Source organism: Prosopis cineraria, unplaced genomic scaffold (assembly GCF_029017545.1).
Source record: "Prosopis cineraria cultivar Desert tree isolate PC_DT_omini unplaced genomic scaffold, ASM2901754v1 PC5, whole genome shotgun sequence".
Classification (NCBI taxonomy): domain Eukaryota; kingdom Viridiplantae; phylum Streptophyta; class Magnoliopsida; order Fabales; family Fabaceae; genus Prosopis; species Prosopis cineraria.
This window is the reverse complement of record NW_026555336.1, coordinates 19,742,019-19,768,999: the sequence shown is the minus strand read 5'-3', so window position 1 is coordinate 19,768,999 and position 26,981 is coordinate 19,742,019. Positions and strand designations below refer to the sequence as shown.

The 26,981-nt window shown below is 34.1% G+C and overlaps 1 non-coding gene across 1 annotated transcript; it reads left to right on the top strand.

The window, feature by feature from the left end:
* The first annotated feature begins 14,210 nt into the window (after positions 1-14,210).
* LOC129312242 (small nucleolar RNA R71) lies at positions 14,211-14,317 on the top strand. The gene has a single exon (XR_008593489.1). It is a non-coding gene; the product is annotated as a small nucleolar RNA R71 (small nucleolar RNA).
* The last annotated feature ends 12,664 nt before the right edge of the window (positions 14,318-26,981 follow it).

Genomic DNA, 26,981 nt, shown 5'->3' with positions numbered 1-26,981 from the left:
TCTCTCTCATTCGTGCTCTTTTTTTTTCATTTTTTGCCACTAGCCTCTTTTTTCGTCTCGATTTTTTTAGTTTTTTCCTTGTGTTCTCTTTCCTCTTAGTGCCCTTCCTTCCCTTGTCTCCAGACCTCCTTAAAGCAAATGAAGCTTGTGTGTGAGAGTTGTTTGCATGCTTCCTTTCTGCTCTATTCTTCTCTCCTTTTCTCTTCTTTTTACTGCAATGTTCATGCGTGCGTCTCTGGCTAAAAGTTTAACATGCTGCCTGCTTTGCTCTTAGCTTCTTTTCTCTATGCCTTTTGTGTATGTGGGGGTGTTTTGCTCTATGAAGCTTCCTTTCGTGTATGTGTGTGCATGTTCTGCTCTATGCTTCCTTTCGTGTATGTGTGTGCATGTTTCTCTGTGCTTCCTCTGCTCGTCTGGTGTTTCAGAATGAAGGACCAGAATAGATGGTTAAACGCTAGAACCTTCAGTTTTTACACACACATATTGATATATATATATATATAACCATTGTTTTTTAGTTGTTTTTTTTTTGAAAAATAATCCTTAAAGGATTGAATTTTCATTTTTTTATATTTATTATATTTTTAGTTGTTATAATAAGCTAAACAAATAAAATCCTAATCAGCAGATTATAATATTAAACCCTATTAATTAAAATGTTTTTTATTTTGAAAATATAATCCTAAAAAGGATTAAATTTCATTTTTGTATCTTTATATTTTTTTTTGTTATTTATTATTATTTTTATTAAATTATAAAAAATGTCCGGACAAAATACAGTGTTCACAGTTGCCCCTCGTTACTTGTTTCTTATGTAAGTATATGAGAAAAAGTGTATTTTTGAATTCTTACATAAGTGACAAGTAAAGATGGAAACATGTACTTTAGTCGGCCATACAATACCTATGAAAAGACCAAATTGCCCTGACACGACAAGATATGATTAAATGCGAGACTATCGCATAACAAACACAATGACATGATTTTTTTTTAGCAATGTGATAAGGTAATGTGATACAAATGAAAATGATCAATTGACAATAATCTAAATACAATACAAGACTATTGGATAACAAACACAGTAAAATAATGTTTTTTTAGTAATATGATGCAAATGAAAATGATCAATTGACAAAGATCCAAATACAATGCAAGACTATTGGATAACAAACACAGTAAAATAATTTTTTTTAGCAATATGATGTAAATGAAAATAACCAAATAACATAAAAGAATGCAAGACTATTGGATAACAAACAAAAAAAATAATTTTTTTGATTTTTTTTTGTTTTAGCAGTGTGATGCAAATAACCAAACAACATAAAAGAATGCAAGACTATTGGATAACAAGCACAATAGAATGATTTTTTTTTGTTTTGGCAATGTGATGCAAATGGAAATGTCTAAATAAAAATATAAAAAGATGTTGCAAACAATTGACAATAATCCAAATAAAATATATTTTGATCAAATGTCTCCCTTCATTAGATTTTTAAGTGAGAATTTCATGAGATGATATTCTTCTCTTAGAAATAAATGAAGAAAGAAACATGTATTTTGTTGGGAGGGGCAAGACTTTTATGAAAACCTAGATCCTTTGATTGATAGGCACTTGTCTTTACAAGGCTGCAAGCAGATAAGAAATGCCTACCCATATACGGCTTTTGGTTAATGCCTATCTTTACAGGGCTTTAAATGGTAAGGAAGTGCCTACCCAAGTAAGGCTTTTGGTGAATGCCTGTCTTTACATGGCTTTAATTGGTAAGGAAATGCCTACCCAAGTAGGGCTTTTGGTGAGTGTCTATCTTTACAGCACTTTAAATAGTAAAGAAGTGCCTACCCAAGTAGGGCTTTTAGTAAATGCCTGTCTTTAGTACCTACCCATGTAGGGCTTTTGGTGGCCGCCTGTCTTTATAGGGTTTTGAACGATAAAAGAGTGCCTACCCAAGTAAGGCTTTTGGTGAGTGCTTGTCTTTACAGGGCTTTAAATGGTAAGAGAATGCCTACCCATGTAGGGCTTTTAATGAGTGCCTATCTTTATAGGGCTTTAAATGGTAAGGAAGTACCTACCCAAGTAGGGCTTTTGGTGAATGCCTGTCTTTACAAGGCTTTAAATGGTAAGGAAGTGCCTACTCAAGTAGGGCTTTTGATGAATGCTTATCTTTACAAGGCTTTCAATTGTAAAGAAGTGCCTACCCATGTAGAGAATTTAGTGGGTACTTGTCTTTACAGGGCTTCGAATGATAAGGAAGTACCTCCCTATGTAGCGCTTTTGATGGGTGCTTGTCTTTATAGGACTTTGAATGGTAAGAGAATGCCCACCCAAGTAGCGCTTTTGGTGAGTGCCTGTCTTTATAGGGCTTCAAATAGTAAAGAAGTGCCTACCTAAGTAGGGCTTTTGGTGAATACCTATCTTTACAAGGATTTAAATGGTAAGGAATTGACTACCCAAGTAGGGCTTTTGGTGAATGCCTGTCTTTATAGGGCTTTCAACTGTGAGGAAGTACCTACCCATGTAGGGCTTTTGGTAGGTGCCTATCTTTACAGGGCTTTGAACGGTAAGGAAGTACCTACCCATGTAGGGCTTTTGGCGAGTGCTTATCTTTACAGGGTTTTGAATGATAAGAGACTACCTACCCATGTAGGGCTTTTGGTGGGTACCTATCTTTATAGGGCTTTAAATGATAAGAGAGTACCTACCCATATAGGGCTTTTGGTAGGTTCCTATCTTTACAGGGCTTTAAACAGTAAGAAAGTGCCTACCTATGTAGGGCTTTTAATGAGTGCCTGTCTTTACAGGGCTTTAAATGGTAAGGAAGTGCCTACTCATGTAGGGTTTTTGATGAGTGCCTATCTTTATAGGGCTTTGAACAGTAAGGAACTACCTACCCATATAGGACTTTTAATGAGTGCCTGTCTTTAGAGGGCTTTGAACGGTAAGGAAGTGCCTATCCATGTAGGACTTTTGATAAGTGCCTGTCTTTATAGGGCTTTGAACGATAAGAAAGTGCCTACTCATGTAGGGCTTTTAGTGAGTGCTTGTCTTTATAGGGCTTTAAACTGTAAAGAAATGCCTGCCCATGTAGGGTTTTTAGTGGTTGTTTGTCTTTACAGGGCTTTAAACGGTAAGGAAGTGCCTACCTATGTAGGGCTTTTGGTGGGCGTTTGTCTTTACAGGGCTTTGAACGGTAAGAGAGTGCGTACCCATTTAGGGCTTTTAATGAGTGCCTATCTTTCCAGGGCCTTGAATGGTAAGAAAGTGCCTACCCATGTAAGGCTTTTGGTGAGTGCCTGTCTTTACAAGGCTTTAAAGAAGTGTGCCAGTCGACGCTGGGCTTTAAGGGCATGAGAATAGGTTTCATCTTACATGCAAAATATGAGAAACTAATAAGTAAGGTTTGTTATTTCTTCTCTTACTTCCTTGGGTTCTATAAATTTTTGTTTTGCGCCAATCTAAAGGGTGTACTCTCTATGGCAACGCATGCAATAAGGTGATGTGCAATGCATGATTTTTTTTATTTGCCCCAATATAAATAGAGGCAAATTTTTTTGTTGAGCATGTAATGGATGGAAGATGCGTAATGCTTGATTTTTTTGATCAAAAGTTCAATTTTTTCTACCTTCAATTTAAATTGTGGCAATTTTGATGCAATGCATGTCATAAGTGATATAGAAGAGTGAATGATTTACTTTTGATTTGCCCCAATCTGAATTATAGAAAATTTTTTTATATGAAGCAATGGGGCATAATGCATGATTGACTATTTTTTCAAGAGTTCAACTCCTTATTTGTCCCAATCTAAATTGAGGCTTACTCTGATGTGAAAGATGTAATTTTTTAATAATTTTTTTTAATTTTTTTTCAATTCATGTGAAGATATGGAATGCTCAATGCATTTGAAATTATAAAATGTATTTCTTTTTATTTGTAGGATTTTGATGCAAGAGGGGAACAAAACTTGAAATTAGCAAAATGCTAGGGTTCTCTTAGTCATTTGCAACAAGAAAATTATTGGTCTCCCCAATGAAATTGCAAGTCAATAACTCAACAACTTTTGCCATAAGAATTGGACATGAAGGGGTCACACTTTTAGATATTTAAAATCATTTTTGCTCCTATATTGAGAATTTTCAAGGCAATTTGTTTACCCATATGAAATGCTTGTTGGACATGGATGTTTCATCTTGTCTATCTTTATCATCAATGTTTGTATAATCAATAAGTAAAATTGGCACTGATTTTTATTTAACAATGTCAATGTAAACAATCATTGTAAATAAAAGGTCATATCTGAAAAGGAAATAGAGTGGCCAATTAATGGAATGTTGGGAAGGTTTAGAGGCATCTCCATTCAAGGTACAAAAAACGTATGGAGAATAGGCATCATGTGGGTAAGACAAAGTGTGAAGTGAAAAGTGATGGAATGGTAAAATTAAAGACCACCCAAATTTTGTATAATGGGTCTTTGGATAGTATAGAGATGAAAGGGAATAAATATGGAAATTAAAAGAAGGGTCCCCTCTTTGTTTTGTATGTCCTTTTGAAAATGACACAATTTTTATAAGTAAAAGATCTCATGTTGAGTTATAAGCTTGCCCCAATTTCAGCACTCTGCATCTTGGAATGATCTCCAATAAGAAAAATACCCCAATTATATTCGAGCAAGTCAAATCTCAATGAGGACTTATAGGGTCTGTAACGTGACTTGGGTAAATTGGCTCATAAAATAACATGATATTTGGCTCAAAAGTTATGTGCCTTTATGTAAATTCTTCCTTCAACCCTTTCTTTGTCTACTCTAACATAAAATTATGCTAAAATTCACCTAACAAGAGAGGATACTTAGGGATTATGATGTAGCAGAGTGGGATAAAATTACGGGTTGAGGATGGAAAGGATGTGATGGTCTAAAAATATGTGTAAAATCACAATGAAATTTTTTGACATGCAATCTTACAAGACTTGACATTTCTATAAAGTTGTCATTGGAAAAGGAAGAAAAGTTCTCTTCTATTTCTTCTTTTTCTTTTTCTTCCTTCATGCTTTTTTTCAATTTTTCTCTTCATGTCCCATTCAATGAGTGAATGCTAGTGGAGGGATAATCTTTTTTTTAGCAATAGGAATACTTTTTTTCTTTTTTTCTTTTTGTTTTTTTGTATTTATTCTTAGCTCTTAAGCTTTCCTTTCATGAGCTTGGAAAATGGAAAGAAATTATTTGCATGGATAAATCTGGAGGGTTCAAAAAAAAGGTTTCAATTGGGTGAAAGAAAGAAGGTCTTGATTCTCTCTTGAAATTTGAAAATTCAATATAAACATATGTTCGAGTACCAAACCTCGATGATATTTGTAAATAGGTAAATGAAAGAAACACTATTCTTGGCTCAATATAGGTGACTAAGGGAAATTCCTTCAATATTTAGGAAAAGAAAAAAAATGCCTCATATCTTTGACTTAACTTGCTAATGAAGCATGCTATCTTATCTCTCTAATTAGTTTCTTTTTATATTTATTTCTTTTTCTCTCTTTTTTTTTTCCTTTCAATTCATTCACTTTGCTTTATATTTTCATGAATTAAGGGCATTTTTTCCAAATTGATCTTTTTCATATCTATTGTGATTTTTCATTGGGAATACCAAACATTAAGGGGGTAATGCATAGGATAAGAGAAGTTTTATGGTCAAAGGGGTAGAACAAGCAAACAACAAGGGTGTCAAATGGAGAAGTATGATTACGACATTGACAAAGTTAAACAAAATCATTTCCAATGATAGAGTTTGACCATACAAACATTACATAATGAAGATAACACATGTTAGAAACAATACCTTTGAATTCTCTCTTCAATGGTGAATGATCTTATTGATGAATGTGACATTTGGGCTTGATTCTTCTATCCCCTCTCTTTATTTTTTTAATCCACACAACTTGATCAGAAAAACTATATGCCCCAAGTAAATGCTAACATCCACATTTACCATATCATTTTTTGTGGTCAAGGCAAGGGTATGAAAGTATATTGTGAAATGTTGATATGCTTTGAATGGATGAGATAATGACAATAGGCAAGAAGTGAGAAAATTACTGGCATTGTGGCAAGTAAGGTAGGGGACCTTGACCTTCCCATGTAAAGGACCCAAAAAAATCCCATATTTTAAAAATTTCAAAGTCTTTTATCATGGCATGTGATATGAAAATGCATGGATGAAAATGCATTTGTTTGCCATATATGGCCTTGCTCTGATAGATGATTATTGTGGAATCAAGTGTGGGGTCGGGATATAAAGATGTAAAGTATAGTATCAATTTATTTACAACTTTGCGCTAGTGTAAGGGACAAATTGAGAAGAAAAAAAATTGAATCTCACTCGGAGATGTAAGGTTTGTGATCGAATTGGAAGAAATTCAGATATCATTTCCACTGCTTGTCTATAAAAAGGGTTAAATAAGCAAGTGCGCTTACTTATGCTTACCTGTGCCTTAAACCTTTATGCTAAGGAAAGCACAAGATGATTCGGCAATCCTTATAAAAGGGTTTGGATATTAAAAAAATTGTAATTTTACACACTGTCTTAAGTGATTACAAGGCTACCTTATTTATGCCAACAAAAATTTCTTTCCTCCATATGCTTATTGCATTATAGGGAAATGGAAATAACTATTAACCTACAAGGGACTAAAATCCCCACATGACTAAAGTCATGAAAGTAATAGCCTTATAACTTGTTATTATTTTTTTTAAAGAAGGAAAAAAAACTAAGGATAGTTGGTTTTCAAACATTCATGCACAAGAGTCAACTAATTCTTGTTAAAGAAAGCTTAATTTTTTCATTTAGGTAAATGAGAAATTTCCAATCTCCTCTAGGTGCTTAGTGCACTATAGGGGGAAAGGAGTAACAATTAGCCTATGAATAGTCAAAACTAATACATGGCTAATGTTTTACTTTCAAAATGAAATGTGTTGTTTTACCCTTCAACAAGAAAATTTGTTTAACGGGAGTTAGCTGACAAAATGCATCAACTCTTCAATGTTATGAAAAGAAATTATAGTCACTAGGGTCAAAGACCCATGGGCAAAGCTTAGTTATTTAATGCTAATGCCATCCTTGTGACATAATAACATTGATCAGTACAATGACATTCAATACCCGCTCTAGCATAAGGTACCCAACAGCTGTTTTCCTTAAGGTAGTATGTACAAATGATACATCATGATGATGATAATGATGCAATAAAACATGCTCTCATTTTGTGTCCTATTTAGAAAGCTTAAGTCTGTTTATCTTTATAATCATCAGGTATGAGCTAAAATGATTGGCCACTAGCTTTTATCTAAAACATGTAGCTTCAAGATAGATTAATAGTCTTGATAGATAGAAGGTCCCCAAGATGCCTTCACCACACAGTGAAGACCTTACTTAATAATTTTGACCCTCCAAGAACATAAGCTCTTCAGGGATTAAATTTACTGAGTAAGTAACAGTTTGGGTGAGACATTCATACTAACCTTTGTGAGTTCAAAAACTCTTCAAGGAAACCACTACTAACCTCCACTAACTTATGATACTCACAGACTCGGGTATAGGGCCCAAAATGTGTGTGTTGAATTGTGTGAGTGCACAATGTGTGATAAGAGCATGCAAGCATGTTATCTTATTCCCATATGCTACCCAACCCTCATCTGTTAATTAGATCAAACAAAGAGGCAATTATATGTACAAATAAAAGTCTTCTATCCTAGAATTTGTTCCACATGTTATCTATCCTAAGAGATGTTATAAAAAATGGAGAGATAAGAGGAAAAGAGGGAGGAAAGGCACACACAAATTAAAAGGGATAATAATAATAATAACATATTATATTTAGAGCACAATAAACTTATATAGGCTTAACTCTCTAACCTGTCCCCAGTAGAGTCGCCAATTGTCACACCCAAAAATGTGACCTAGACGGCGCGAGAGCAGAGATTCTGGCCTTTGAAAAGAAGACCGAGGAAATGGGAGTCGCCACCAAAATTTTGAGAAAAATCTTGGGAAACTGCTTAATGGTGGATAAGGATGGTTTGCGAAAATAGAAAATAGGTTCGGGAGTCAGTTGAGTGTGGGAAAGGTATTAGGCACCCCACAACACCTGTTCATTAGAACGGTTACCTGAAACATGTTGTGCTATATTAATGTGGTTTTAAAATTATTTTAATTAACCCTTTTATATTCATGTGTTTAATATAAAAATGATAAGAATTAAGTGAGAAATATTTATTTATTTATGAGGGAGGACTTGACTCAGAATCTGACTCTAAGGCCTATGTACCCTGTGATGGGGATCAAAGTTCACGTAGTTCAAAAATAAATAAGTAAATAACTAAAAAACTGTGGTTAAATATGTATGTGTGTGTGTGTGTAAAAACCAAAGGTTAAACGCTGGAATCCAGCGTTTAACCTTCGGTTTCCAGCGTTTAACCTTCGATTTTTACACACACACACACACAGATATATATATATATATATATATAACCACAATTTTTTAGTTGTTTATTAATTTTTTTTGAAAAATAATCCTTAAAGGATTGAATTTTCATTTTTTTATATTTATTATATTTTTAGTTGTTTTAATGAGCTAAATAAATAAAATCCTAATCAGCAGATTATAATATTAAACCCTATTAATTAAAGTATTTTTTATTTTGAAAATATAATCCTAAAAAGGATTAAATTTCATTTTTGTATCTTTATATATATATATATATATATTATTTATTTATTATTATTTTTATTAAATTAAAAAAATGCTCGGACAAAATACAGTGTTCACAAAAATTATATAGTTTATTGTGTTTATTAACTATTAGAATTGTGTAGAATTAAATACAAAATGATAATTTGTTGTTTTATGAGTTTTATGCATGACTTGACATTATAAACGATTTTAGCATGAAAAGTTGATTTGTAAAATGAAATTTGAAAGGTAGTTGGTTTTGATATATATATATATATATATATGAGAGGGAGTTGGCTTCAACTGCTTAGGATTAATGTCGAAAGGGCACAGGTAGTTCGGTGAATCAAATCATGCCTTAGTTTATATTTTGTGCCTGTGGAGGTATAAGTGGGTATAAGGTTTGCTTGTGAGCTAAAGAGTGCTAAAGGGCTTTTTGTTAGTCAAGAAAGGCCATACTGGCCTATGTCATGCATTCATGCATTTGAAATGGCTAAATTATATACTATGTTGAATCTATTATTTGTTTATTCAATTATAGCTTACTTGATAATAATTAATGTAGATTTCTCTATTACTAAAACTGTGGTTATCTCACCCCATTCTTTTCAATATTTCTAGGTCCAGGTAAAGGAACCAATGGTGGACTGGGAAAGGAGCAGAGCTATGGTTTGTTTGTGGATTGTAAAGAATTGCAACCCCTTTCTTTTGAGCAAATCTATTGTAATGTATTTAGGATTAGGGTGCCAATAGGATGTAATTATATATATATATATGTGAGTGAGTATGTGTGGATTGCTTGGCTTGTGTATGAATTTTTTTCTACTTGTAGACTTGTAGCTAGGAAACTTGGTTATGGTATGTGATTTTGATGGATTTATTTAGTAGAATAAGTTTCCACTACAAGTAGATATTTATTTTGATATATATGAGATTCTACAAGCAAATGCAAAGTGGTTGCATTGCAAATGGTGTGCTATAGGCAAACATACACCTTAGATAGAGAGAGTGGGTACATGGACCCCATGAAAATCTCTGAGCCAAGTAAAAATATTTAACGTGTGTATTCATATGTATATATGATATTTGAAATAGTTTTTAGCCACTCTTGTGTGATTTGTAAATTTTGGGGGCATAGAGTCCATTTTAGGAAATGGCACCCAGGTGATCAAATTTTAATATAAGAGTTTTTTCTATTATTTAAATGTTCTATCAAGTACTCCTAGTCCTATTTGACATGTCTAAAGTATCCCCACAGGTTTGTGACCATTAGCATAAGATTTGGACAATTTTGAAAATGGTTTTTACCAAAAAGCTGCACTTTTGCATTCGAGTGTCCAAATTTCAATTTGACTGTTGGATTTTCTTGAGATTTTGGTTACAAGTAAAACATTTTATAATCTTCATGTGGGCTTTGGAATCACCTCAATTGGACATCTTACGGAGAAAGGGTGTACTCTTGAAGTTGGTCCGGAGGTGCTATCATGACAACTATTTAATGCTGTCATGACAGCGAAGTTGCTAAATTACAACATGCATGAATTTTGATCCAACCATTGGATCTTTTTAAAATTTGGTACACTTGTATTAGCCTTTGCATGTGACGTGTGGGCTCTAGAGTCACTCTAATCGGAGATCGATGACAAAATGGTGCACTCCAAAAGTTGGTCTGAATGTGTTGTCATGACAGCAAAAATGACAAACTTGTAACGTGTCTAATTTTTAATCCGACCATTAGAGATTTTTGAAATTTGGCACACTACTGGTAATCATTAAGAATGATGTGTGAGCTTTAAAATTACTTCAATCAAAGACCGGACAATAGAACGGTACCTTGTAAACTCATGTTGCACTCTTAACTCAAATTTTAGCTCCGCTACTGCCCAACATAGCTAGCTGCCATGTAAACTCATGTAACTGCAAGATGTATACTTAGAGACCTAAAGATACAAGCATGAATTCTCAAAAGAAAAACCAACACTAGCTTTTTTAAATAAAAAAGTATAAAGAAATCTTCCTAAAGCCATAATCAAGGTTGATTAAAAAGGGAGTTCAACATGTCAACTCAACTTCATTTTTAGGTTGCAAATCAATCAAATGAATGATGAAATATTTATCGATCATACCAAGTACACCAAGGAGTTGCTGAAAAGGTTTGGCTTTAGCAACTAAAATTCAAGCATGACTCCCATGAGTTCTCTAATTAGGATGGACAAAGACGAAAATGAGAAGAAAGTAGATCAAGCAAAGTATAGACAAATGATAGAATCTTTATTGTATCTCATTACTAGTAGATCTAACATTATGTATAGTGTTTGCATGTGTGTAAGGTTCCAAGCTAATCTAACAGATTCTTATCTACATGTTATGAAGAGAATATTTAAGTATTTGAATGGAACAGCACAACTATGACTCTAGTTTTCAAAAGGAGGAGAAGATGAGCTAATAACCTACTTGAATGCTGACTATGTTGGCTACAAAACTGATAAAAAAGAGCACAAGTAGAACTTGTCAATTCTTTAGAGGCTCTTTCATCTCATGGTTTAGCAAGAAGCAAAAATAATGTTTCACTATCTTCATGTAAGGCAGAATACTTGATTGCTAGAAGTTGCTATACAAAAGTGCTATGGTTGAAGCAATAATTAGATGACTTAGGAGTGTATCTTAAGGAAGTCCCTATCAAGTGTGACAACATAAGCACAATCAACCTAGTCAAGAATCTAGTTCAACATTCAAGAACAAAGTACATTAATGAAAGCATCATTTTCTTAGAGATCATGTGCAAAAGAAGGATATCATATTGGAATGTATGCCCACAACTGAGCAATTAGCAAATATCTTCATCAAACCCTTGGCTAAAGAACAATTCACTATCATAGGAAGAGAATGGAGAATGATAAATCCTAATGAGTTGAAATGTATTCTTAAATCCTAAAGTCATATTTTAATTCCTCATTTTAATATGTCACACATTACTAGTTTAAGCTTTAGAGTGGTCTTATGATTTTTTTTTTATAGGAACTCACTTTAATCTCCAAGTGTCTTATTCATTTTAAGATGAATTCTATATCCTCCAAATACATGAGAAGACTAACAGAATTACCATAACAAACCACCATTCTATAATTAAATGTTTTATTTGAAAAGCTTGGGCACAAAACTTATTTCACAAAATCATCAAAAATCATAGTTTATTAGCGAATACATAACAAAAATAATTCACACATTTGTATAACTCATAATAGACTCAACCCAAAAGCATTTCCATTCTAAATGCACGCATTTACATCACAAACTGAAGTTGGGAATTGGTCCGTGCACCACAACATGAAATACGTGTGCCACGGCATGTGGCATAAAGCCACACGCTCAGCCACAAAATCAGGTAGCATCACTAGGAGCCATGCCTTGCCAGAAAACCTTAACTAATCGTATGGTTTTACTCTTCAATTTCTTCTCTTTTACATCAATAATTCACTCTGGCTTAGCCTTATAAGTCAAATTCTCTAAAGATCAATCTCCTCCAGTTCTATCACATGTTAAGGATCAAGTTTGTACTTCTTGAGTTGTGATACGTGAAACACGTCATGCATATCAAATAATTGCAGTGGCAAAGCAATCCTGTAGGCAATAGTCCAATCCTTTCTACAATCTCGAAAAGACCAATGAATCTAGAAGTCCACTTCTTGGCTTTTATTAACCTCCTAATTCTTGTTACTGGTGTAACACTCAAAAATACATGATCTCCTACTAGGAACTCTAATAGCCTTCTACGCCTATTTATGTAACTCTTCTGCCTACTTTGAGCCTTCAACAAATTTTCCCTAATCAACTTAATCTTTTAAGTCATCTAATCCATAATATTGGGTCCCAACATACTCCTCTCACTCAACTCTATCCAAAAAAGAGGTGATCAACATTTTCTCCTATGCAATGCCTCATTTAGTGCCATTTATATACTGGAGTGATAACTGTTGTTGTAAGCAAACTTAGCCAAAGGGAGATGGCTATCCTAGCTACCTTTCAACTATAATACACAGGCTCTCAACATATCCTCTAAGGTCTATATAGTCAGTTCTATCTGCCTATCCATCTGTAGATGATATGTCATACTAAATCTCAGCTCAATACCTATGGCACATTGCAAAGTTCCCCAGAACTTGGAAGTAAATCTCATATCTTTATCAAATACTATACTCTTTAGCACACCATGTAGCCTCACCACTTCTCAGATATAAATTTGTGCCAACTTTTTTAGAGAATCACTAATTCGAATGGCCAGAAAATGAGCTGATTTCATGAGTCTATCAACTATAACCTAAATAGCATCATGTCCTGATTGAATTCTTGGTAACCCAGTTATAAAATCCATGAAAATGCTATCCCACTTTGACTTAGGAATATCCAATGGTTGCAACATTCCTGTTAGTCTTTAGTGCTCTATTTTAAACTTTTGATAGGTGCTCTATTTTAAAATGCTATCCATGAAAATAGTCTTTAGTGCTTCTTGGCCTTCCCTTGTCTTTTGTCTTCTTGTACTCTTTCTCCCAACTCCTTGCCACTCCTCAATGTGATAGCATTAAGATTAGCTTTAGGATTAGCAACGGTGTTGGATGGTAATGTAGAGGCTTGAGCATTGGCTGCACTTAATTGGTTAGCAAGCATATTCATTTGAGAAGTAAGGGCATCAATTTTAGAGTTCATGTTCTCACACTTGTTACCCATACTCTCTACCTTGTTCCCTAAGCCATCATACATGTTTTTATACAAAGAGTTCATTTCAATCAACTGCTTACGTAACACATTCACATCATTAGAAGAGTTCGAATTAGAAGAACTCTCAATTGGAACAAGCCTCCTATCACTATAAGAATTAGAAGAAGGTGTAAGAGAATTACCACTTGGATTGTAGCTTTGACAAGAGCTACCTTGAGACAAATGAGTTGGAGGGTCACGGCCAAAGGTGTTTAGATAGGATCCTCTTTGTTGATTGTCTTGTAAAGCCACATTTGGATTTGAATAGGAGAAATTAGGATGGTCTCTCCATGAAGGGTTGTAAGTATTAGAATAAGCTCCTTGCCCTTGCCTCCCACCATAGGATTGTTTTCCATTGTAGATAGCATTTACTTGTTCAAACTTAATAGGACAATTGCTTTCTACATGCATAGGTGAGTCACAAAAAGTACAAGAATAAGGGACAAGTGCTTGAGAAGTACTTACATTGCTCACTTGAGATATTTGTGGAGCCAACATTCTCCCAATCTTGGCAGCTAGCAAGTCCACATATGAATCATTAAGAACTGAGGAACCTACCATATTCACATTTCTCTTTTCCCTTGTAGAGTATTGAGCACCACTTGAAGCCATCTTGTCAATTAGTTCCCAAGCCTTTAAGGAAGTGAGGTCAATCAAGCATCCACCACTAGCGGCATCAATGTTAACTTTGTCTCTTGGAATCAAGCCCTCATAGAAATATTGGACTAAATTCTCACTAGAAATTTGATGGTGTGGGCATTTAGCCAAAAGGCCTTGGAATCTAGTCCAATACTCATAGAGACTCTCATCCTCTCCTTGTTGGACCCCATAGATTTGCTTTCTCAAACTGGTGACCTTGGAATTTGGAAAGAATTTATCTAAGAAGAGTCTTCTTAGCTCGGCCCATGTGCTCACTTTCACATAAGAAGGGTAGTTGAAATACCACTCCTTTGCAAAACCTTCAAGAGAAAATACAAAAGCCTTAGCTTGAACATCATCAACATTTACATGCATAGGCTTCATAGTATCACAAACCAATAGGAAAGTATGCAAAAACCTATGGCAATCCTCTCCCCGTAACCCATGAAATTTAGGCAATGCATTAATCAAAGAGGATTTAATTTCAAATTGAACATTAGTAGGAGGAACATATAAGCCATAAGGATTATCATGCCAATTAGGTTGAGTTAATTGCCTAATGCTCCTCTCCTCTCTAGGGTTATGCAAGCCTTCAAATTCATTATTAACATGGCCATCATCATGCAAATTCTCATTCCCATTCCCATAGCCCTCATTATGCACATGCTCATGTCCTAAGATACCTTCCATTGTTGAATTACAAACCAAATGAGAATCAAGAATAGGTTGTGATCTTCTCAATCTAGAAATAGTTCTTTCAATTTCTAGATCTAATTCAACAAAAGAGGTATGTTTTCTTCGGGTCATGCACTAATCAAGCTCAAGAAAATTAAGAACAAAGAACAAACTAAACTAAAATGCAAATCAACATGAAACAATTCAAAACACACAACAGCAAGAGAAATAATTTTTTTATTTTTTTATTAAACTCAATAGCAACAAAATGAAAAAAAAAATAACACCAAACAAGTAGAAAGAGAGTTAGAAATGCTCAATCAAGAAGCTTTGGCAATTCTGGAATTCGCACAGTAGGCTCTCTGGAGACAGTGAACTTGTGAATTTTCTATCAGCAAATCCACATGATAAATTCCCCTGAAACTTTTATGAGAAACACAAGAGATATACAGGAAAATTATATAAAACTTTTAGATTAAAAATCCTGCCCAATCGTTCCCAGAATTTTTCACAAGTTGGTCCTCAAGTCTGGAGAAACAGGATTTCGTCTAGAAGACCTTCAGAGCTTCTAACAAACTTTCAAATAGGAAAATGGAAAAATTGAAGAAAATCCTAAACACAAGAAACAAAGATAAGACAGCGATAAGAAAAATGAAACTGGAATCAATCAATTTGAACGCACAAAGAGGAAGATATGCTAACTCAAAATTGAAACAGGGTTTTGGAAATCCTCTGTAATGGCTCCCTGGACCTTGTTAGATTGTAAAATTTCCACAGGACACTTCCCACGTCCAAAATTGACCAAACCAATTTTAAAGTGAAGCTAGGATATAGAGCTTTCAATGAAATAAATTTCAAGTTCAAATTCCCTCAGACTCATTCCCAGTTAATTTTTCAATTTCAGACAGAGAAACTAGAAACAGAGTATTTTCAGCTCTACACCAAACCAACGAAAATTGCATTAATTTTTTTTTTCTTTTTCAAAACAGAATAAAACACTCAAAACACACAAAAAACACTAAACAAACACAAAACAACCTTAGAATTAAACTTAAACCATTCCCCGGCAACGGCGCCAAAATTTTGATAGGAAATTAGTCGCTTATCCTCAAAATTATACTAAAACTAACCCTAATGCAATATAGGGCCAACCCTAGGTCATCTCCCAAGGAATGGTTTTAAGTCTAATTGAAAGTTATCTAGTGAAATAAATCAACCAAAGTTTGTAGGAATTTAGTTATCTAGCTAATTATCTAAACTAATTACCTAATATGCAAGTAATTAAAATGCTAGTGAAAGTGAGTGAAATGAACTTCCCTTTTTACAATAATGGAACCCTAGAGATTAGTTGATTTTGGACTCATTATCTTCTCATGATTAGGCTAAGTTTAGCTTCCCTTTCCTCTTGACTAAAGCTGTCATGACTTAAGAAAATTATCCTAAGCCAATTAACCTAATTAGCTAACCTCCCTAGGTCTTAGATTAAAGTCCCTAGTTCAATTAACCAATTGGTGAAGACATTAGCCAAGTGATTCATTCAAAATCCTCTCTCAACAGCCATGGTCAAACACATAAATTGAGCAACCACAAGATTATGTCAAGTTACTCAACAACACAAGCATTAACACCACAAGATTATGCAATATTAACACAAGAAATTCACTAATTGAAAAACACAAGATTATGTGCCAAACAAAGAGTGGCAAAATTCAGTCATGGCTGTCCAAGGAAGAAATTAAATGAAACAATCCTCTCTCTTTACATCAACATCAAATTCAAATTAGAATTTATAAGCTAAGATGATTAGACCCTAGATTAAGGAATCTAACCATCTAGTAAAAAGAGAAGAGGATAGGAAACAAAAGAACTTAGCCAATTTGAAGCTCAAGACTCATCCTCCATCTTCATCTCTCTAGGATTCCACAAAGAAACTTAGCCAATCTTCATCTTCAAGAACCCTAGTGATTGCTTGTGAAGGCCAAACTCCATAGCTCTTGAATGATGGAAATGAGCTTCAATCCTTGTGAAAATGGAAGGGATGGAACGAAAATGAAGAGAGGAGAAGAATGTATGAGTTTTGTGGAGGTTTGGTGGCTGAAAATGGAGGTTAGGGTGCTGGAAAATGAAGAACAAAAGAGAGAAAATGAAGAACACTATGAACAAGAGAGAGAGAATGTGGAAGATGAATGAGATATGTGTTGGATCCCATTTGGGACTTAAAATGGCGTGCTCCTTGGTGTCTCCCATCAGCTGAAGCTTAATTAAAATAAGGAAAAAGAAATTAAAATGTAAATGGGAGCCTTGTCACACTTGCAAGGTGGCAACTTCCTATTGGTTTGTAGATGATTCCAATGTGTGCCTAATTTTCCATGTGTCATCCACATCATTTTAGCTGATTTAATCCCTCAAAATAATCATAATTCACGTGCAAACCATCAGCCATTGTCCTCAAGGAGTGTTGACCTCAATTGCCCAATTGATGCACAAGTCACATGCCACCTATGTCACATAAATCACATAATTCAATTAAATAGCATATGATATAATAAAATCTAATTCATGTCCAGAATTAAATTCATAATTAGAAGGGAGAATTTATTAAATTAATCAAGTTTCAGGCTGCACAAAATTATATAAAAATTTTCACACAAAGGCAAACCAAAAACTAGGACAAACTAAGACACTTAAGAAAGTGTTGACTTTTTTATTTAATTACTCTCAAACTAAAATGAATTTTAAAAATATAATTTCACCATTCATCAACTGGACATAAAATGCACTTTGTCAATTTTTCTTGTACATTTTCTCAAAAGTTCATTTTTTGGACCAAAATGCCCCTAGTGCACTGATCTTAGAAACTTAGGCAAAGTTCCAAATCTAATGCAATGTGTGCACTTGAAGGTGATAAATCATTAATAAAATGGTCCTAATTGACAAATAAAAGTGGGTAACAAATGTGTTCTATCAATAGGTTAGACACTGTATTAGAAACTCCATAACATCTTTCTTCATACTAAGCCACTACTAATACCGCCTCACATCCTAGTACATCTTTGTAGCTCCTAGATAGATTGTATACTCACTATAATGAGCCTCATTCAAAATCACCTTTCCTACATCAACATCATTAGGCACACAAATCCTATCTTAGTAAACCACAAACCCATCATTGAAACTAAAATCAACAGCTTGATCTGCTTTAATTTCCTTTCTAATTCTCAAAAGACTCTTTTAGTTGTGCCATTCTTAACTCCTTTCAAAAATCATTGCTAATCTCTATAGAATAGGCACTAACTAATGCCTTTAGTGGTGTAACCTGCTGCGACTCAAGAAATGACTCCATGAATTTGTACTCCTTAACCATAAGACTTGCTACATGCAAATTCTTTCGGCTTATTAGCTTTACCTGGATGGTATTTCAATTTAAAGTTATAATCCTTAAGAAGCTCCGTCCATCTCCTCTGCCTTATATTTAGTTCCTTCTAATCCACTATGTATTTCAATCTCTTATCGTCGGTGAACATAGTGCACACTTCACCATACAAGTAATGGTGCCAAATTTTTAAAGCAAATACCACTGCTGCAAGCTCTAAATCACGCATAGCATAATTCTCTTCATGCAGTCTCAATTGTCGAGAAGTATAAGATACAAATTGACTATCTTGTATCAAAACACATTCAAGACCTCTCAACGACTCATCCATATATACCTTATAAGGTAACCTTGGATTAGGGATAATCAACACCGGTACTGTGGTTAACCTTTCTTTCAGATGCTGAAATGCTACTTCACACTAGTCATCCCACACATAAGGCTAATCTTTCCATGTTAGCTTAGTTAAAGAAGAAGCTATCTAGGAAAATCCCTAGATAAATTGTTGATAATACCCAACTAGTCTCAGAAAACTACGTATCTCTTTGACTGAACTAGGATGTTCTCACTTTAATACTGCATCAACCTTGTGTAAATCCACTGAAATCCTATCCATAAACACCACGTGCAAAAATTGAACTTCTCTTAGCCATAACTTATACTTACTGAGCTTGGCATACAACTTCTTATCTCTCATAATCTGAAGCACTGTCCTCAAATACTTCGTATGTTGCTTCTCGCTCTCCGAATATATCAAGATGTCGTCTATAAACATTATTGGCACATTGGTCAAACCAAATGGCATAACCAAGAACTCATAATGGCCATACTATGTCCTAAATGCTGTCTTAGGAACATCTACTGCACTAACTCTCAACTGATGATACCTTGAACTTAAGTTAATCTTAGAAATGATTGAGGCACTAGCCAACTGATTTAAAAGATTGTTTATCTATGACAAAGGATACTTATTCTTCACGATCACCTTGTTCAATTGCTGATAGTCTATTCAAAAACATAGACTACCATCCCTTTTCCTTACAAATAATACTAGTAATCCCTTAGGTGATATACTCGATCTGATGAATTCCTTCTCTAATAAGTCATCAATCTGCTTCTTTAACTCAACCAATTCTAATGGTGACATTCTATATGGGGCCTTTGATTTGGTTCAGTTTTAGAAACCAAATCAGCTGAGAACTCAACTTCCTTTCCAAGAGGTAATCCAATCATTTTATCAAAAAATACCTCAAGGAACTTACTTACTACCCTAATTTTCTCGATTTCATTATCATACATAGTACTAGTTGTAAAAAATACCATATAGGCATCATAACCTTGCTAGATCAACTTCTCCACAATTACTACCGGATCAAATTCCATGTGTTCTTACTTGATTCATTTCATCACAAAAACATACAATCAGGCTAGGATTCCATAAAAATCATTATTCAAGTCATGCATTCAACCCTATGGCAACTCATATATACATATATACACAAATTTTTAGTTCAGTTCATTACACAACTCCATGTATACACAGCTTCACAACTCAAGCCAATCTAGACTCTTTTCCTTTGCCTTGATCACTTCCCAATCCTGTAAACATGTAACCATGGGGTGAGATAAAAATCTCAATAATAGAATAACTTACTCCTATTGACTATCACATGCAACAATATAAAAATAAAGCATATTATATCATTTAAATCTCATTAAAAGTAGCATTTATATCACATATCTCATTCCTTACTTTTTTCCACTTTCACATATCATTCCATAATATCTCATAGCATGATCACAACAACTAAACCTTCAAATCACCTCAACATGGAACCGTAGGCTCGTCTTAGACTAATATACACTCTTATTGGCCTTAAGCTCACCTGTAATGGTAGAATCACCCGACCAAAGATGTTTTAACATACATATAGACTATAGTTTTCCCCAATGCACATAATAGGACATCATTGACTCCAACATCGTATCATAAAGACACTAAAGAGACTCATATCTCTAATATCGCACCTCAATAAGTACCAAGGAGATATTCTCTAACACCGTACCTTGTAAGGAACTGAGAATTATTTCTAACACCACAAAAAACCTTACCATATGGTCTTTATTATCATCTCTCCACTCAGGTGAACTCTCACCGCTATAATCATGCTTTCCAAACCATTTAAGGCTCCTATTTACCTTTTTACACATTTTCTTACATATAGCATATATATATTAACATATAATTTGAAAACACCTATTTCAATGCTTTTATTTGTTCAAAAGCTTTCTCACACAATATTCACATAATGCTAAAAATCATGCTTAATTCAAAACAAGTTCATGTACTACATAGCATACTAACATACAGTTACAATAAACAGTCAAACAAAAAAAGTTATTCAATTACCTCAATCCTTCTGTCACTAGAAAGGTTACCCATAGATTTTAACTACCACAATAGCTTATCTTAAGCTTCCTTTCTCTACTCACCCATCCAATATGCCAATCTAAACATATTTGGTACATTTTAGTCATTTGGTCCATTTTGACTAAAAACTTATATTTACTACTTATGGCTATATTCATCTTTAAACTCTTTTTCATTTACCCATTCTAGGTCTATTACTACCTAATTACTACTTTACATTACCTCAACCAGTCTTATTTCACTCAAACATGATTTTTGCCCTAAACTTTCTCTCTGTAAGGGCTAAATTGAGCCTACAGGTTTAAAGCTCTGTCGTTTATCTTTAAACCAATCAAAATGTTCTAATTTAACTCCTAAGAACCTTTTTATTACTATTAGGCAAGAATCAAACCCCTCAAATTCTGCCGATTCAGTTTCACTATAACTTATTTTAGAGAAATTTGTGTAGAATAGAAGGTAAGAGTTATTCATAGCTTACTTGATAAGTTGTCAATTAAAAGCACCTTCTAATGGCCTAAAATAGCTTGCTCTAGCTTCTCAACCCTTCTTTACTCCTTCTCTTGTGTGTTTTCAAAATTCACCCCTTTGAAATTTATGAAATTTCACGACTTATGAAGGCAATTTTTAGTCCATGTGCCATGATGCATATATCACAAGCCGCGACACATAGTACAGTCAGATTTATTCTCACCATGTGTACTTGCTTCGACTCAAAATGCTCTCCTTCCACCCATACCTAGTCATACAACATACCAAGTCAAACTATTAAGTAATCATCTGAATCTCTAATCCCACAATAATTACTACTTTGCCCTCAATTAACTACTAATATCAAGATTAAGAAATTCAGGATGTTACATCACTCATTACTAGTTCAAGCTTTAAAGTGGTCTTATGATTTTTTTTTATGGGAACTCACTTTAATTTCCAAGTGTCTTATTCATTTTAAGATGAATTCTAAAGAAACTTTCATTTCAGGCATGAAATGAAGTGGTAACACTCATAAATTAGGGTTTCAAAAGACTAGCATTTGAGTTTGAGCTATTTCAAGCATGATCTTAAGCTTTAAACGAGCATGAAAAGGCACATAGAAGGCAAGGTAGTCTTTAGAAGCCATTTCAAGTATATGGGTGGACAAAACATGCTTGATTTGAACTCTCTAGAGATTGTCCTTTGAAATCGCAAATCATTTCACATGGGATGTTAAAAAGAGCACAAGCGTGAAAAGGATCATAAAATACCACATTAGAAAAATCATCTATTTCAAGCATGGTCCCTCAGAAACTTCAAGCATGAAGTATATCGTAGAAAGCTACCTTAGAAGACTTGTCCATTTCAAGTGTGGTGCCATTGGAGAATCAAGCATAAAATAAAAGCCAGAATGCATGCTCTATATCAAATTGCCATTTTAAGCATGTTTTTAAGGGTAAATCAAGAGTGATTTTGGTATAGATTTAAACACTTTAAAGTGTTTGAAAATTGCATGTCTATTTCAAGCATGAAATGGAATGAAACCATACATGATTTAGCCTTCATAGTGGATTGAAGTCAAAAGACATGTGAACCATGCCAAAAACATGCTTGAATATATATGCCTATATATATTTATTCATTGCATAACTCTGTCCATTTCTTGTGTTCTCTTTAATAGTTATAAAACTAATTATTGATTACTTTTCAACTCCAAACTTCTCTCTAAATGTTTTGAGTGTTTTCTAGGTTTTGAAACACATTACTAGTTATCTCTAAACCATTCTCTTCTACTCCAATTCTCTCTAAAGCACATATAATTCTTGACCTAATCTTTCTACCTAAAACTTACCTGTGACTAGCAAAATAGCACGAATAAAGAACATAGATAACAAAGGTGATGTATTATTTAGAAAGAGAAAAAGAATTAAGGAAATGATTGAGGAAGCTAGTGTCTCATCTTCACAGTCAATGAAGAAGAGTAGAACACTAATAAAAGGAAAAGAATATGTGATAAAACCTCATAATGTGTGCCATGGAGTTGCAAAACAAGCTAAATAGGAAAGAACTAGAAGAGAATTTACTAATGATGGTAGTAATATACCTCCAAGAGAAATGACAAAAGTTCCTTCTACTAATGGAAAGCTTATAAAACCTAAATTCAAGGCAAACTTCAATAAATATTTTTCCAATGCCATGATAGTTGAAGACCACTTCACAAAATATGACTTATTTATGAAGGGTCATAATTTTGATATAGATGAATATGTGAAGTAATATAAGAGGTTGATAAAGCTCGAATTGGAATACTCCTCATAAGTCATCAAGGCTTTATGTGCCATCTTTGGATGAGATAATGGTAAAAAAAAAAACTTACAAGGTACGAGTGAGAAATTTCCATATGTTTCTCACATGAAAGAATCTAGCACATATCCTAAATATAAAATTTGATCCTCATGCTATAAAGGTACAAGAATTTGGAATATCAACTCAAAAGGATGCAGTAAGGTTTCATACTCTGGAGGAGAGGTACATAGAAACCTTTATAGTTGATAAAGTTCCTGACAATGTCAAGCTTGAGTTCATCTTTAGACGAACAAGCTTTCCATTTAAGCATGGAATGCTTGCCTATGTGGTGGCAAGGTTCTTTGTGAACAAGCGAACAACTTTCAAAACTTGTAGTGAATTTGAGACAAAGATGATGATACAATGATAGAAGGAGAAAAGATAAACATGTGTCATTACATTTTAAGTAAGATGTACTGTGTGTTAAAGGTAAACACTAAGAAGGAGAGAGAGAAGTAGGAAAGAAACTTGTTATTTCCCAATGTAGTCTCAGCTATTTTAAAAAAGATTCAATGTTAAATAGATTGAAGGAATAGTGAAAGAGCCTGAGGAATTTAGAGATACAACTTTCTTCATTATGGTATTCAAGTTGGAAGTACCAACTTTGTGCCCAAAGGTAATAAAGAGGATATTGCAATTCCACCTCTAAAGAAGAGAAAGCAAAAGAAGAAGGTTGTAGAGCAAGTACCTTCAACATCTCAAGCCCTTTCGAGCACCCCAATTATAACTTCTTAATTTTTGTAATCCTGTAATTAGCTGCTAATCAGGAGTAAAATAGTAATTAGTGAATGATTAAAGATTTGGATGATTAGTTGATGGTTTATATCTTTTGGATGTTAAATGAATAGATAAGAGTGGAAAAACCATGTCTCAAAGCAAAGCGTGTACATGCAGTGAGGATTCTCCTCATTGTGCCAGGCACCACAGCTAATGCTGTCGGCACCGTGATACATAGACCAAAAAGTAACTTAATAAGCCGTGAAATTTCATAAGAGCTCAGAAGGGAGGAAGAAAAACGTGAAAGGGAGAAGAGAGGAAGCTAGGGTTAGCTAAGGCAAGCATTTCCGGAGCATTGGAAGACAATTCTAATCAGTAACTTATTGGGTAAGCTTTGTACGACCCTTACCTTCCATTCTACCCGAATTTCTCTTAATATGAGTTATAAAGAAATTGAATTGGGAAAATTTCAAGGGTTAGTTTCTTATCCCATAGTAATAAAAAGGTTCTCCTTAGTTAAATTAGAGCTTTATAACTGGTTTAACGTTGAAGGATGGATCTTTGAATCTGTAAGCTCAATTTGGCCCTAATTTAATGAAAATTAGGGGTGAAAATTATGTTTAAGTGAAATGGGATTGTTTGAGGTTATGTGAAGTGGTAATTAAATGATAGTGAACCTAAAATGACTAAGTGGAGATGAATAAATGGCTAAGTGTAGCTTTAAGCAACAGTTTAATATTTTTGGTCAATTGAATCAATTGACTAATTATGCCAATTGTGTGTAGATTAGCATATTTCATGTGTGAGTTGAGAAAGGAAGCTTGTGACGAGCTATAATGGTAACTGAAATCTATAGGTACCTTTTCCTATGACTGACGGATTAAGGTAACTGAATAGTTTCCTTTATTTGACTATTTATTATAACTGTATATGAGTATACTATCTAGTACATGACAATAGTTTTAAAATTAAGCATAATTTATAGAATTTTGTGAATGTTTCATGAAAATGGATTTTAATTAAGATGGGTTAAAACATGTGATTTCATACTTTATATGTATATATATGCTGTGTATTTTGGATACATGTATGGTGGTGAATAAGAACCTGTGAATTGGTTCAGAAAGCATGATCATCAGGGTAGAAGTTCACCCGTAGTGTGAAGATGTAGAGAAAGATCATATGGCATTATTCTCCTTAGTGTCCAATGGGGTGTGGTGTTAGAGAATTGTATCTCCTTAATGCCTTTTGTAACATCCCAAATTTCTAATCCTGCATTAGTGACTGATTAGGGATTGAATTAATGATTTAATGTAGGATTAGAATTTTGTATAGTGAAGTAATATTTTGACATATTTGGATGATATATGAACAAATACGAGTGGAAGAGCAAAATCCTAAAGTAGAGCGTGTGAGCATAGTGAGGATTTCCTTCATTATGCCACATATCACGATGCATCTACCCCTCGGCGCAGTGCATGGTGCAAAATTTTGATTAATAGGGACGTGTCTAGCTCGTGAAACAAAAGGGGAGAACGTGAGAGAAGGGTTCTAGTGTGGAGAACAGTAAGGGATGTGTTAAGGCAAGCAAAATCAAGAGAAAGGATGACATTTTTGACCTGTTACTTATTAGGTAAGTCTCATACTGCCTTAGCCTTCGATTCTACCTTATTTTCTCATAGTTTTAACTATTGAGAAATTGAATTCAGGAGTTTTAAGGAGTTGATTTCTTACCCTATAGTAATAAAAAGGTTCTCCAAAACTAAAATAGTACTTTGTGATTGGTTTGAGTCAAAATGATAAAGTTTGTAACTATAGGCAAGATTTGCCCCAATTTAGAGAGAGTAGTAAGAGAAATTTGGCTAGAAAAGGTTAGAGCTTGTAATGAGGGGTGATTAATAGTGATGCATGTAATTGAGTATGAATTATGGATTTGATAGTGATTAGGTGTTTAATTGCAATAATTGGCGCTTTTTGTCAATAATGAAATTGACTTTGAAATGCTAATTCTATATAGATTCTAGTGTGTGACAAGTAGATAAGCGAAAAGAGATTCGAGTAAGGAAGTTACATGGGTAAACCTTTTTATCAAACAAAAAGGTTGAGATAATCATATAGTTGTTTATGTATGTTTGTTAACTATGATAACTATGTAAAAGTAATTATATAATTGTGATTTTGTTGAATTCTATGCATGATTTGATGGTGAAAATGATTTTAACATGAACATTAATTTGTGAACTGAAATTTGAAAGCTTATTGATTTCAATTGATATATTTATATATGTTATGATATATATATTACGGAAATGTGAAGGAAAGTAGTGACAATTTTGAAAAGAACATGATCATAGGGGGTGGGAGTTCACTTAGGATATGTGCGGATGTTTGTGTGTGGAGATATATGAGTGAAAAATCTATATAGTCAGGCTAACACTATGGTACATCTGGTGCAGCATTATACATGATGTTACTATGGGTAATCTAGTACAGTATATTATAAGACTGTTACCATGGGACATTTGGGCAATCTAACAACTCTCTAGTGCCCATTAGGGTGCAGTTAGGAGTCAATAATGCCTCTATCACAAGTATGAAGAGGGAAACCATAGTCCATAGGTAGGCTAGATTACCTTTGGCCAGGTGTTTCTACCATCGAAAGTGTACTCAGGTCAATAAGTAGTTGATCTAGTAGAACCTATGGTTTTATGTCGGGGAGTATTGGAGGTTTGATGGCTAAATAACCATACTAGTGTGTATTAGTATGGGATTGCTATGAAAGGATGAAATTAATTCATGTTTTGATGTCTGTGTGTGTGTGTGTGTGTGTGTGATATTTCCTTAGTTTTTAATACTTTACATGGTTATTTGTGGCAATAGTCATTAAATGAATTATATTGGTTACTAAAATTTTTATCTCACCCGTGGTTATTTACATTTTTCAGGTTTGGTACTAGTGGGTCGAAGGGAAAGGACAAAGGCTGAGTTGGTATCTCTCGCCTAAGTTTTTGTAAGAATTGGTGTAATGATTTCGTGTGGGTGCTTGAATCACCCTAATTGGGCATCAGATGTGAAATTGGCACACATTTGAAGTTCATACCAGAAATTTGCATTTTGACAGCTATTTCTGGTGTGTGCACCGCGGCACATGTACTCGTATGCCACAGCGCACGTATGCTGCGATGCATGGCATGGAACAAAACGGCTGTGGTCTCTATGCCACTTGCCGCAGCATATATGGCACAAGCTGTGGCACACGGTGCCAAACTTGACTTTGTTTGTTGTGTTGCACATATGTTCTTTATCTTTGATGCACATAAACTTGTTGTTTCTGCTGTGCGTAACATTTTATGATTTAAGTA